The sequence below is a fragment of the Numida meleagris genome, chromosome 6 (assembly GCF_002078875.1).
Source record: "Numida meleagris isolate 19003 breed g44 Domestic line chromosome 6, NumMel1.0, whole genome shotgun sequence".
In the NCBI taxonomy this organism is placed as follows: domain Eukaryota; kingdom Metazoa; phylum Chordata; class Aves; order Galliformes; family Numididae; genus Numida; species Numida meleagris.
In genome coordinates, this window is record NC_034414.1 from 22,821,221 (window position 1) to 22,834,611 (window position 13,391).

The 13,391-nt window shown below is 37.4% G+C and overlaps 2 long non-coding RNA genes across 4 annotated transcripts in view; one reads left to right on the forward strand and one right to left on the reverse strand.

Annotated features, from left to right (window-relative positions):
* Positions 1-13,391, forward strand: part of LOC110402011 — an 86,509-nt gene that overhangs the window by 30,468 nt on the left and 42,650 nt on the right. For 2 of the 3 annotated variants that reach the window (XR_002440800.1, XR_002440802.1), the window contains exons 4-5: positions 1,462-1,524; positions 4,857-4,966. This is a non-coding gene — a long non-coding RNA (uncharacterized LOC110402011). The remainder of the gene's footprint in view (positions 1-1,461; positions 1,525-4,856; positions 4,967-13,391) is intronic. The other variant, XR_002440801.1, reaches the window with a different exon arrangement.
* Positions 11,349-13,391, reverse strand: part of LOC110402012 — a 40,478-nt gene continuing 38,435 nt past the window's right edge. Inside the window, exon 3 of the long non-coding RNA XR_002440803.1 lies at positions 11,349-13,114. This is a non-coding gene — a long non-coding RNA (uncharacterized LOC110402012). The remainder of the gene's footprint in view (positions 13,115-13,391) is intronic.

Below are 13,391 nucleotides of genomic sequence, written 5' to 3' on the forward strand. Positions count from 1 at the left end.
TTAATAATTTACAGCCTGAAAAAAATGTAATGTTCACATATTATGCTATAAATACAAAAAACTGTCATCGGGATTTCAGTCAAATGCCACAGTATGCTAGAAGTGCTTATGCCACATAAGCACAATAATTCTTGTTAATGCTAAATGTGGCCATTGGTACTGATCATAGTTTGTTTGGAAGAGATAAGCAGTTGAGTAACTGTGCTCTATGAAGTGCCCAGAGCTTGGTTTTAAGACTGTTTAATTTGTCTGCTGTTTGAATGGCAGTTAAAATTTATCAAGTGTTTTGTAGGGTTTTTTTGGTAAAAATAATAATAATAATAAAAGGATAAAATAAAAATCATTGGAAAATGCGTTTTTTTTAAAGTTAATTTTCTTTTATCAAACTCCCTCCTTAGAACACATGTAGCTTATCTGCACAATTAAATATTCTTTAGCTCATGCTAATTTAATAGCCTGCTGCTAGAAATCAGCAGCTAGGTTAATTACGTGGGAGATGAATGCCACAAGTTCAAATATTTTGTACTAGCTGCTGCAACCTTTATTTTATGAAGGTGCAAGAACCACTAGGTTTTATGAAACCTTTTTTTTGTTAGCCTTCTCTCAGTAAAATTCTTTTTCTGACTCAGTCTGTTTGCAGCAATTGCTCCTGTCAATAGGAAATTCTTCTGAATCCTTATCCTCTAGTTTTTCAGTACTACTTTCTGACCTTGGAATGTAGTAATAGGTATTGTGTGCCTACTGAAATAGAATAAGGAAGCTGTTCCAACTGAGAAATTTGTGTGATACTGGAATAGCAGAAATGTAATGAATGTGCTTGAACAAGGTATGTTTCCTTGCGTTTAGAGACCAGTGACAGGATTTACTGCATTAACCGTAGCTCAGACAATGACAAGAGGAGAAAGACATTAGTTCAAACTTTTCATACTTTCTATATGTTCTGTGAGAATTTCTACATCTTAGTCCTACCTATCCCAATAATCCCAATAATCCTGCACCCTAAAACTGTGGCAAACCCAACAACGATCCCACTGAAAGATTTTCATCCCCAAATCCTCCACTCCTGCTCCCAAGCGGGGTTTCCTGTGAATTTGACTTGAGCCATCTCTATGCCATGATACTTCTTGCACTTCCAGGGATATTCCCTGGAGATCTTGTACTTGCCTTTTTCAGCAACGTTACGTCAGTGGAGTTGCTTTTTTGCCTGCAGCCTGGTCCCACTGCAGCTGTTCCACCACCAGAAAACATACTTTCTTTCCTATGAAAATGGGTCTGGTCTTGCTATGATGCTGATATAGCCACGTGGTCCATGTAAACCTTGTATTGTCATCTTCAGAAAATGAAGAGAAACAGGAAGGATAAAAACCTCAACACCTAAGCAACCAGATGATTGCTTCTACTGTTACCATGGGTAAAGCTGCTGCTTTTAATCCCTCTTATATTTTCTTCTTTTATCCCCAGTGGTTCAGTCTGAAGTCTGTGCTATTCATGTGGCTGCAGGAAAGGAGACAGCTTCCAGAAAAGGTGAGAAGAGTACGAAAAAGAGGAGTTGAAAACTGATGGCTTTTTTTTTCCTCTTATTTTTCTGTATTGGTAGTTTAAGGAATACTTCCCAATTTATTGAAAGATGTTTACTAGGTAACTCAGGAGGGGGTAGATTTGATTTTTGTATGCATTGTGTATGATGTTGCCAGCAGAGGTAAGAAAGAAATAATGCCATTTTAAGTCTCTGCTGAGATCTCCTCTAGAGTACAGCCCCAGTCATCCATATTGAAGTAAGGTAATCCGAACTGAAAGATGTGCAAGGAAGGACAAGTTGGTGATAGGAAGAGAGTGTACTCTGCAGGAGGCTGGTAAAGGTGTGTGTACACTGCATTGCTGCACTGTACAGAGACCTGAGTAGCCATGAGGGAGTTAGTTCAATATTTGAAAGCAATAGAATGATGTCAGCATTTTGTTGCAGCTAACTACTTGTGTGTGCTGAGTGGCAACACTAATTAGCGCAGGCACCATGCAGTGCTAATGCAAGTACACAAAACTAAGCAAATATGGGTGAGATGAGCCAGGTGAATACACTGTTGTGCTTCAGGCTAGCCCTATTACAGAGATTAGATCCAGAAGGAGCTTGGCTAACTTAGCTTTCTGAAGAAAGCTGAAAGGACAGTCGTTCACTCTTTATAAATATGTAGGTGGGAAATCACTAGAAAATGAGAGAGATCAAGTGAGCTAAAGAGCTGCCTTGACATAATAAAAAATTGGGAAGGAATTTCCTTGTTTAATTGTGTATTTGAAAAGGTAGTTAGGGACCTTCATATGTTGACATTGGTACTTATTTTGGAGGTAATTTAAATATAAGAATTGTAAGAAAATCTAAGAAATCTAAAACCAAAAAGAGCACTTCTGTAATGTCAGTGGCTCTGATCCCTCTAGAGGCACCTAATGAAGTCTAAAAAACTGTGTCAAACTGCCCCGCAAATGCCTGAAATTTGCTTTTCTTTTTATGGTTATAAGCTTATGGTTATGAGTATCTAATCTGAAAAAATAGTTCAGAAATATGAACGCACTAATTCCCTATTTATCGCCTTGGAAAGTAATGCTAATTAGATCTGAAACATGAAATTTTAATAGCTAAGTGTTTGAGAGAAGGAAGGGAAAAGATACTGGATGTGAAATTCAGACTAGAATTTGCTGCTGGGAGGAAGAAGGAAAGGGTAAAAAGCACTGTCAGGGAGAAGGGGAAGAGGAAAATGTTGAACTGTTGTTGGTTGTGAAGGGCAAATCACTTTCAGTACAGTCCTGAGAGCTATAATGAGGCACTTAAGACAGTAGGAAAAAGAAAATAGAATTACACAGCCATGAGAAATAAATGAAATTACACAGTTTTACATGAAGGAGTGTAATTTACCTTTAGACAGCCTGTTGAAGTCTACTGCCCTAATTTTCTACCAGAGCCAGCAGAAAATAACTGAAGCATTTGAAATTTGGACTTCCCAGCTAAGTTTGACACAGAGAATAAGCATTTTCTGCTTTGGTTGAAAAGCTGAGGGTGCCCATTTGTTGCTCCTTTCCAAGCAGGTTTCCAGCAATGGCAAACACTGAAAGTTTTGACACTTCACTTGCTCTGAAATCTTTAATTACAGTTGGACATGAGATTGCAAAGAGCCTTCATGACCCAAGGTCTTAACTGTTCAGAGTAAATACAGTGTACGTGAGAATTGTGCACTGTGGGTACTAGTGGAGATCCTATTTGTCAGTTCTGATAATGAGAAATAAAAGAGTTCACTTGGTTATTACAATCTCTAAAAGAAAGCTTTTATGCATTGCAGCATTTCATGTGTGGCTGTAAATTAAGTTGGAGAAGGGTTAATGTTAATCCATCTGAGTTCAAGTTTGCTACAGAGTGCCATGAGCTTAATTTGACACAGTTTTGATTCAATTTTCAAATCTTTGTGTAATGATGATCTGTTTCTGGTACTGTGTAAGCAAATGCTTGGTTATTATCTGCACATCACTTGAGAGAGGCCAGAGCACAGAAAAGAAAAATTCTGTTAATTTTTTTTCCAACAACATAACTTACCTTCACATTTATTGAATCTGTGTTTCAAGAAGAAAAGAAAAACAGCTACATAACCAGTTATTCGTCTTTTCATAACTGAAGATAACTGTAAAGGAGTTAAATCATGCATCTTCTTTCTTTCTTCAGCAAAACTAGTACCTGGAATATATGCTCTGTGGGACAGTGATATTTCAGAAACATAGTTAATTCCACTTTTTTGTCCCCAGCCCCCTTTCAGATGAAGAGGCAAAACAAGATTAGTCCTAAAGAAATATATATAAGTGTTTGTGTTAGGTTCATAGGTGCTGATACAACCATACTTTAAGAAAAGAAAATCTAGATTTCATTTACATAGTTCTCTGCCACAAGCAAGCTTGTTTTTTGAAATGCAAAACAAGCAGTACATAAATCTTTACCAATAATTTGGTAAGAATATCTAAGAAAATCAAAATGAAAGCAATGTTACAATAGCAAAGAAAGTTACCTTTCTGAAAGTTTATAAACAGGATGGATAGGATGTAAGTCACCAAGCGAGTGAGAGTGACTTCAAATTTGCACATTACACCTGTGAGATGAATTGATGGAGCATAAACACCTGTTTATCCGCGGTTTGTTATAGATCATTAGTGATCTAGTTAAAACTCTGCTCTTGTGAGTCTGGCAATCTTCCTTTTTGGATGTGAAAATTAGATTCTTTTAAAGACAGTCATTAAGAAATAAATTTGTGGAACTTTTTTTTTTATGCCTAGCCAGTACCTAACCAGAAGAGGAAAGTAAAAAGTAAGTATGATAGCAAGGCATGTTCATGAAGAGGAAATGCAATAAATGGAACAAAGTACAGTTTCCTTGGTCTCAAACCTTTCTGATTACAAAATTCCCAGTGAGGGAAGACCAAATGGTATCCATTCTAACGATTCATTGACTTTCTTCCTTCATTTAAACCCCAGGAAACTCAGGAATTCCTCTGGCTTCAAATAGTACTGAAGTAATTCAACTAAAATGATTTATGGAAGTGAAAATGTGACTGTAGCAGACCTAAAAAGGATTAAAAAACACACTCCAATCAGAATTCATTGCATGAATTCTGTTCTTCCATCCACAGTTACTGTGCACAGATCAGCCTGCTTAGTTTGCATAAGTGAACAGTGCTCCTGGCAAAAGTACTGTATTTACACAGGAACAGGAATTTCAGATGACACAGCAGAATTCACAATCTGTGTTTTCCTCCATGTATCCCAGTCTGGGTGTGTATGTTGAATTACGCATAAGTACTCTTATTCTGGTTTGTTGATTATTATAGGAAAGAGAAAAGAGAGAGGTGTTACTAACCCCCTTGTGATGTTACGTCATCTCCTCAGGCTGGCTGTGATCTGTTGCTACCTACATAGGAAAGAATAATAAATGTTGAAGGTGAGTCAGAAGGGGTTTCACCATGTTTTTTAGTGTTGCAGTATGTGTACACATTCCTCTTGTACTTCTTAAGGCATGCCCTGGCCTTTCAGGCTGAACTTTCTGCCACATTTTCACTCCTCAAAGTCTCAATAGTATCAGGTTGTCAAAATGAATAAAGCTTTTGTAACACCTCAATGATGAGGTGTTTTCTGCTTTATGTTTTTTAAGCTTAAGGAAGGTCAAATCAGGTAACAGCTACAGTAAGTGAAATATTTTACAAGCTATTAACTGTTTTTTAGCACTGTAGAAGGATGTCAGTTGGCTTCCCATTGTCCTTATTTTCCTTTTAATTCATCTCAATATGCACAATTACCCACTGAGCGACTGAGAAAGGTATACTTTACTATACTTGTGTTTTAGTTCTGTGATTCTTGGCCTCAAAGTAGGGCAATTAGGGCTGCAAAGGTATATAAGATTTTTTCTGAACCAATTATCTATTTTTTAAGGAAATTTAGCTGTGTCTGAAGGTTAGGGTCTCATTAAATTAAGCCCTGTCTTGTCAGATCTTCCCTTTTTGAAAAAGTTATAAATTCCATCATCTCCAGCTTATGCCTATTGGACAGTGCATCCCATAAAAATGAGATGTAGGTTTTCTTTTTATTTTAACCCCGTCTTAGAATAATTGGGTCCTGGATCTAATGTGTAGATTTTCTGGTCATGGTTTCTTCTGTCAAGTTGGTTTATGAAACTATTTCTAGTAGTAGTCCATGGAAGCCAGTATTACATAGCAGCTTCTCTCTCTACGCTGCCTTACTTGCTCCTGTGTCTCAAGGACAAACTCCGAGGACAACAGAAGTGGCATGGAAGAAGCATGTGAAGTTGTATCCCACTATGTATCTCTTCCATCTCAGAGCTTTTCTCTGAGCAGAGGACTCCAGTGACTGCTGAAGCATGGAACCTGCTTGTATGATCCTTGCAAGAGGTCACAGGGAAAATCTAAAGACTGCATTGCTGCAAAATGGTAAACCGTATATATGTATTTAAAAATGTAGGGAAAAAAAGTTTTTGTGCAACCATAGGTTAGCTCAGTATTACCTCAATGTTATGCATGAGGATATTGCCTATGAAAGAGATATCACCGTTATAGTTCTTCTCTCTTCTCACCCCAGATGATCATCTACATCTTCATGTCTGGTTTGGACACCTTCTGGCAATCTATAAAAAAACCAAGCCAAGAGTTGTGCTCTTCAACATCTTTATCAATGACATAGACAGTGGGATCAAGTGTATCTTCAGCAAGTTTGCTGATGACACCAAGCTGAGTTGTGCAGTTGGCACAATTGAAGGAAGGTAGAGAATAGTAAGAGGTGATTTTATCACTGTTTATAAGTATCTGAGATGCAGGAGTCAAATGGATATAGATAGGCTCTTTTCAGTGGTGTGCAGAGACAAAATAAGGGGTAATGAGCAAAAAACTGCAACACAAGAAGATCCATAAAAACATGGAAGAGAACTTCTTTACTGTGAGGGTGACGGAGTGCTGGAACAGGCTTCCCAGAGTAGTTGAGAAGTCATCTTCCCTGGAGATATTCAAAACCTAATTGGATGCTTTTCTGTACAACCCACTGTAGTGAGCCTGCTTTAGCAGGGGGGCTAGAGTTGATGATTCCCAGAGGTTCCTTCCAATCTCTATGATTCTGTGAACCTGTGTGATGGGATGCCATCCAGAGGGACCTGGACAGGCTTGAAAAGTTGGCCCATGTGAATCTAATGACATTCAATAAGGCCAACTGCAAGGTGTTGCACTTGGTTTAGAGTGATTCCAGATATGTTTTACAGGATGGGGGAAGAACTCATTGAGAGCAATCCTGCTGAGAAACATTTAAGTCCTGGTGAACAAAAAGCTTGACATTAGCCAGGAGTATACAATTGCAGCCCAGGTGGTCAACTGGACTGCATCAAAATATGGATGGCTACAGGGTGAGGGAGGTGATTGTCCCTCAAAAGGCCACATCTGGAGTACTGCATTCAGGCCTGTGGCCCCCAGCACAAAAAAAGATGCAGAGCTGCTTATGTGGGTCCAGAGAAAGGCCATGGAGGAGGCTGGGGGGACCTCTTTTATGAAGGAAGGCTGAGGGAGCTGGGTTGTTTAGTTTGGAGAAGAGAAGGCTCAGAGGAGACACCACTGCAGCCTTCCAGTACTTGAGGGGATCTTAAAAACAGGAGGGAGGATGACATTCTACACAGTCTGATAGTGATAGGACAAGGGGGAATGACTATAAACCAGAAGACTAGAGATTTAGATTTAGATTAGATGTTAGAAAAGAATTCTTTACTCATAGGGAGGTGAGGCACTGGAACGGTTTGGCCAGTGAAGCTGCAGATGCTCCATTCCTGGAAGCATTCAGGGCCAGATTGGATGGGGCTCTGGGCCAGCCTGATCTAGTCGGTGGCAGCCCTGCTTGTGTCAAGGGGTTGGAACTAGATGATCGTGAAGGTCCCTTCCAACCTAAGCCATTCTGTGATTCTATGGAGATGTGTCACAGAAACAGAAATATTGAAAAGGACAAAATAAGGTTAAAGTAGCTCAGTGAACTGTATAGTGGACTATATTACATATGTAAGTATATGCACTTCTGATACATTTCCCTGTGGCCCACTGATCTTTAGGAATGTATTTAAAGACTTTACTAAACTTTTCTTGCGGGTATGCCCCACAGACAAGTCTCAAATGCTTACAGCTTCTCAAATGCTCAAATCAAAGTAACTAGAGTTCATTCTCTTTGCTTCAGTGGCGATTACTTCCATGTCATATTGCACATCTGACCTACATTTTGGCTTCAACTGTCTTTCCTTAGCCACAGAATTATTCTTTTTTAAATGATAAAAAAAAAAAATGTTTACTGTCTTTTCACTTTTGCTTAGCTTAAAAAAAAAGAATAATTCTGAAGTACTTATGGCATCAGTGCTCTGGTCATAGTTATTCAAATATTTTAACCAGTTGAGTATGGCATATCACATCCTGGAGCAGGAGAAAATCCATTAGTTGTGCTGGGAATTCATTATTTTCATTAACTGTAATCAGAGTGCATGAGAGGATCATATGGGAGAGTCTCACAGTCAACACCTGCGATATGACAAGTATCTGCAGCACAAGACTGATCCTGGGAAATCTGAAAGACTTACGGTAGCATGTGCCAAGAGTATGATCTGATAACTTTGAAGCATTGGTTTAGAAAGAATTTTTAGTTCATGCTGGGCTGGTTTAAGATTATGCTACCCTGGCTTGCCTTTTATTTGAAGAGAGTTAGACTCTCCCAAGAACATTTTTTTTCTAGTGTGACCTGACTGAAAAAATCAGTCATGATGGGAAACAACACTGGAAGAAAAACCAAATATGTAAAAATACTAAATGAAGGTTTCTTTCACAAAACGCAGTGATTTCTTTTTTTACTTTATACTATTTATAATTTTGTTTCAAGACATGATGGAAAGTACATTCATTTTCATCATTAGTGATGTGTAAAATTTGCTGCTATCACTCCTGTTACTAGACATTTTTATTGTGGAAAATGGAAGGTAATTGGTACCTTAGGCAGGCCACAAATCTTTCCTGGCAGCACTGTATCACACATAGTATATGTATTGCAAAAATTACTTGATTCAAGATGAATATTATATTCATGGAGTCCTGCCATAAATCTCTCCAAATTCTACATGCATTATTGCCATCAAGTCAAAAGATGAGTTTCTGTCAGTCTACTTGACTATGTGTGCTCCTTATTTAGATGATAGTCATTCTAAAACCTCTTCTAAAAATGATGTATATTGCCTATTATGTCTACTGGAAGAGACTTTAAAAGGCAGAATTCAATAATATTGGGCTAAACTGTTACTTTTATTTACTTTCTTAGGATTGTAAATCCTCAGCTACATGGTGTTTCCTACTTCATTATCTTTGTGAATGAAAACTAATGAGAGTGTAGTCCTTACGCATTGGTGAGACTGTCTTTCTGTACATTTGAGATGCTCCGTATTGTTAGTATTAAGGTTAATTAGGTTCATTTAATCTAATTAAATAAGGTAATAAGGTTAATTAAATTAGGTTCAAAACTTCTCTAACAAATACATTTTCTCAGTATTCTCTGAAAGAGAGGGCATCTGGATTTGATATAATGATTTTGATTTCCCATTGCAACTTGTATTTATAAGCTTGTGCAAAATTTTTGTACTTAAAGAATTGTAAATTCCCATCATTCTTCTTACATGCATGAGCTTCAGGGAGAAGATAATACCAAATGAACAATTTTTTGCTGACTAAAACTGATTATACCACCTCAGAACTTCAGATGGTCTTTGCAGCTCAGAGAAGGTCTGCTCATGGTTTCTGGGGCCGAATGCCTTAATATTGTCTGTTTATGTCTGTGGTTTGCAGTAACAAATACTTTCCATCCTCCTCTGGCAGCAGAGTTGAGTCACTTGAAATTGATAGGAGATATTTTGTTTTGAAAGAAGCATAAACTTTAAGTGAATCTGTCCCTCCTGTGATGGTTCATATCAAGGAACTGTGTGGCTTTGACTTTAGGCTTTGCCTTGACAACATCCTCCTAAGACAGTTTACTAACAGTGTCCTCTAGGTATTCACATCTAGTATCTACGTACAAATCTCAGTGGGAAATTTCATTCTGTAGAAGTGACTTGGCCAATGTTATTTTCAGTTCAATCTGAATTATGTCAGAATGTTCAGAAAATGCATTTTCAAGAGAAGTAACAGTTTTGCACATGAAAAAGAGTCTTTGTGAAAATAAACCACCACAGCTGGCAAAATTCAAAATTTACCCTCTTCACAGTGTCATAAAATGTTGCTTTTTTTTTTTTTTTTTGGCACCACAATTTCTTTCATTGAATTTGGACTGAGAGAAAAAGAACAGAGAGCAAGCTACAGCTAGGTGGTGCCTATAATCCCCTGCTGCAGAATGACCAAGTATCCATGTGTTTGACTTAAAAGAACTTCCTATCAAGACCTGTTTCTTGCTAGCACAGGAAATAAAATCACACACATCATCATAAAAACTTCCATCTAGGAAGATGCACCTATGAACACAAAAGCTAGAAATAAGAATTTCAGCATCTGCTGGCAAAACACATATTCAAAGTAAATGTGCAGGAAGATTCATGAGATGATTCTTTGCTATGATTTTTTTTTTTTTCAGTAGAAAAATTGAGAACCTGCAAAACTGTTACGGTTTTATGATTTTTGTTATTGGTACTCCACATCATAACATCATGTAGTACACTGGGAGTTAAAGAGTTAATGCTCCAGTTCCATGGATTTCTATAGTTCTGAGTATACCTTTCTCAGAATAAGAATTACAAATTCCATAGAACTTCACTGTTTCGTTTCCATTTTCCATTTAGAGGGAAAGGTAAAATTGACTGGGAGTCACGAGACTACTCTTATTTTTCTGTTTGTGTGCTCCCTAGCTGCCCCACCTTCAGCATTAGAGTAAGGCCTTCAGTTTTGGGTACTCTCTCATTTATTTTATTTATTAACTTCAATTCCAATTATATTGTTTTATATTATCTCTTAGTCCACTGTCATATTTAGTAAATTATTTTTCTCCCTTATCTCATTGCCACTGCTTTGTTCTTAGGCCCATCTCCCTACCTTTTTTCCTGCCCCCTTCCCCCTATCCCAGGGTGTGGGTCTGTGGGTCCCTCCACCCCATTACTCAGGGAACCGGGCTGGAATCAGTAAGAAAAACTCATGAAGAGTAACTGGAAAAGGATTTAGCATGTTATTTGGGGAAAAAAAAAGAAACAAATAGGAATTCAGACTCTTGATAACAACTGTTTTGGAAGTGCCTGATCTTTTCATTAGTACTCCACTAATTCCATTAAAAAATGCTATTATGACTGTACAATCAAACTGCATGGAGGGAGCACTGGATGCTATATTAAAATGTATGAATTATGTGTATGAGAGAATATAAAAAGATGAAAACATACAAGGATATGAATATTATTAAAGCTAGTGAGAACATTCTAGTCATTTAGGGATCTAACTGGCACAGATCAGACAACTAATTGCAAAACCTTGGGTTAAGAGGCAAAGAGAAACTGAAGGCAGAGATCAAAATGACAACAGTACCACTGCAGATATGGATACTCAGAGAAGAAATGGACAGTTGCAGACAAATTTGAAGACCAGGGCTCAAGTCAACATGATGCCAGAAAATATTTGCAGTGTAGGAGAAACACTGATAGTGTAAGATAAGTGAGTAAAACTGAAGATTTTTCTTACTTGAAGGCTTATTATAGTTAGCCAAGGAATCATATAAAATAATTACATGAGTAAATAACAAATATTTAAAGATGCAGCTCTTAAGATTACATAGCATAAGGTGTATAATTCATGTAGACATGTAACATTTTGGAAGGCAGAAAACTAGAAAAACTGAACTAAATATCAGAAATGTGTTCCAGGATATCAGGAGGCTTTTTAAGGAGAACAGAATAATAGAGGAAAAGCCTGACATTCATGCCCTTTGGAAAATAAGTCTGTGGAATTTTCAGGACTGGGATGTGATCATTAGATTGTTACACAATGACAATGAAAAAGATACACAAAAATCATCAGAGGACTGAAAAGTGAATGGAAGAGCACCAACACATAGGAAGATTTGAAGATTTTTCAACTGAAAGAACAAAAGTGAAATTCAGTAATATGTTCATACTGATAATGCAAGAAAAGCATGCCTTTGAGGCAGAACAGGTTCAAAAGGAACTTGTTTTCATCTCTGTGAAATAACCTTTGCAGAATATACTACAATCAAGCAGTGTTTACATGTATCCACTTTCCATAGAGATTATATACTTCAAGAAATAAAATTATACAGTTCAGTGATAATTTATTTGGCAGTGAGGTTAAGCATTCTGCAATTTAATTTGCATATAAATGTATTACTACTGATATAGATTATCACCAGTTCAATTATTTGATGGAAGATGATGCCTAAGTATTATGTACGAAATATATTCACAAAGAATTCCCAAGCTGAGGTGGCTGAACTGCAGGACATACCCCTGCTAAAATGGTCCATGTTGCTAATCTGAGGGTAGCCACCATCTAGAAATCTGGGGGTTCTTTTAACGTACCATATCCCAAGTAGTTTCTGAACTTTGGTGGCTCCTACACTTTTTTTATAGATTGAGAATTCAAAGTATATTAAAGTTTATACTGTTAATATTTAGAACCGATTGAAAGTAGAATTTGGGCAGAAGACCCAAGAAAGACATTCATGAAAGAGTCAAGCTTAGCGAGTGGAAACTTGTTGTTGGAAGCCCATAATGAATATTTAAAACAGCAGTACTTAACATTGTGCAGATTCCTCTAGCAATAATAAATATCACATGAAACTAAGGTTTTTCTCTACTTTTTGTCTTTGTATGACAAAAACGTCCCTACTTGCTTATAACTAGTAAGGCTGATAATCTTAGAAAGTATAGACTGAAAATCCTCTTAATTCACACAGTCCATTTATGCAGAGAAAAATACATTACTGTCTGATAGGAATATGGTGTGCTAGACTCAATTTTTATCATTTAATACAAGCTTTTTAATGTTTTGCATCCTTGAGAGGCAGTTCCATTCCATTAATTCCACAACTCAAAAAGTTTGCTAGTATTTTGAATAAATTCCAGCTGCTTAATCCCAGTTTCATCTTTGTGTTCTACCCCATTGCTCTTGAAGTCTGCAGCGATATTTTCAGCTCCTTACTGTAACTTGATTAGATGCTGTTAATACTGAGCACAAAGCCTACAAGAAATAGCAGTCTCTGTGCTTCTTCAGGCAGACACTGTGTTTCGGATTTCTCATGGCAGTGGAGGGACAGTTGATGGCAATAGCATTGTCAGACGACTTTCTCTCCGTGCTTTGAGGCTTTCCTTGTTTTGTGGCTGTGGCTCAGTCAAATGGGAGGAATGCCTTCTCCGACACGTGGAGTTTTCCAGTGGCTCAGATGAAGCCAGTGAACAAACATGCACTGCAGGGTATACTGTGTCTTCACAAATTTATGTGAGGCTTTCTTCTTTTTCATGTGCAGAAGGAAAAAATGAAGTGACAGATTGTCTAGATATTCAAAATGTGCTAATTTTCTCTGCAACCTGAAACAGCCAAAACAGGCAGGAGGAAAATTGAAGTCAGTTTTAACAGAAATACTACAGAACACAAGCTTGTGGTGTGTTTATTCATACACATTCTTTAATGTAGTACATCTTAAAATATATTGGACTTTGTGACAAGTTTTCTTCCCTAAGGGTCAAAACTATTTTGTGTTCAGGAACTATTTCAAAAACTAAAAAACAACCTTTCTGAGGTGAGAAATGAGAGCAGTTTAAGGCAGGTAGCGAAGGAAACTGCTGCGTCTAGATAAAATTGAAG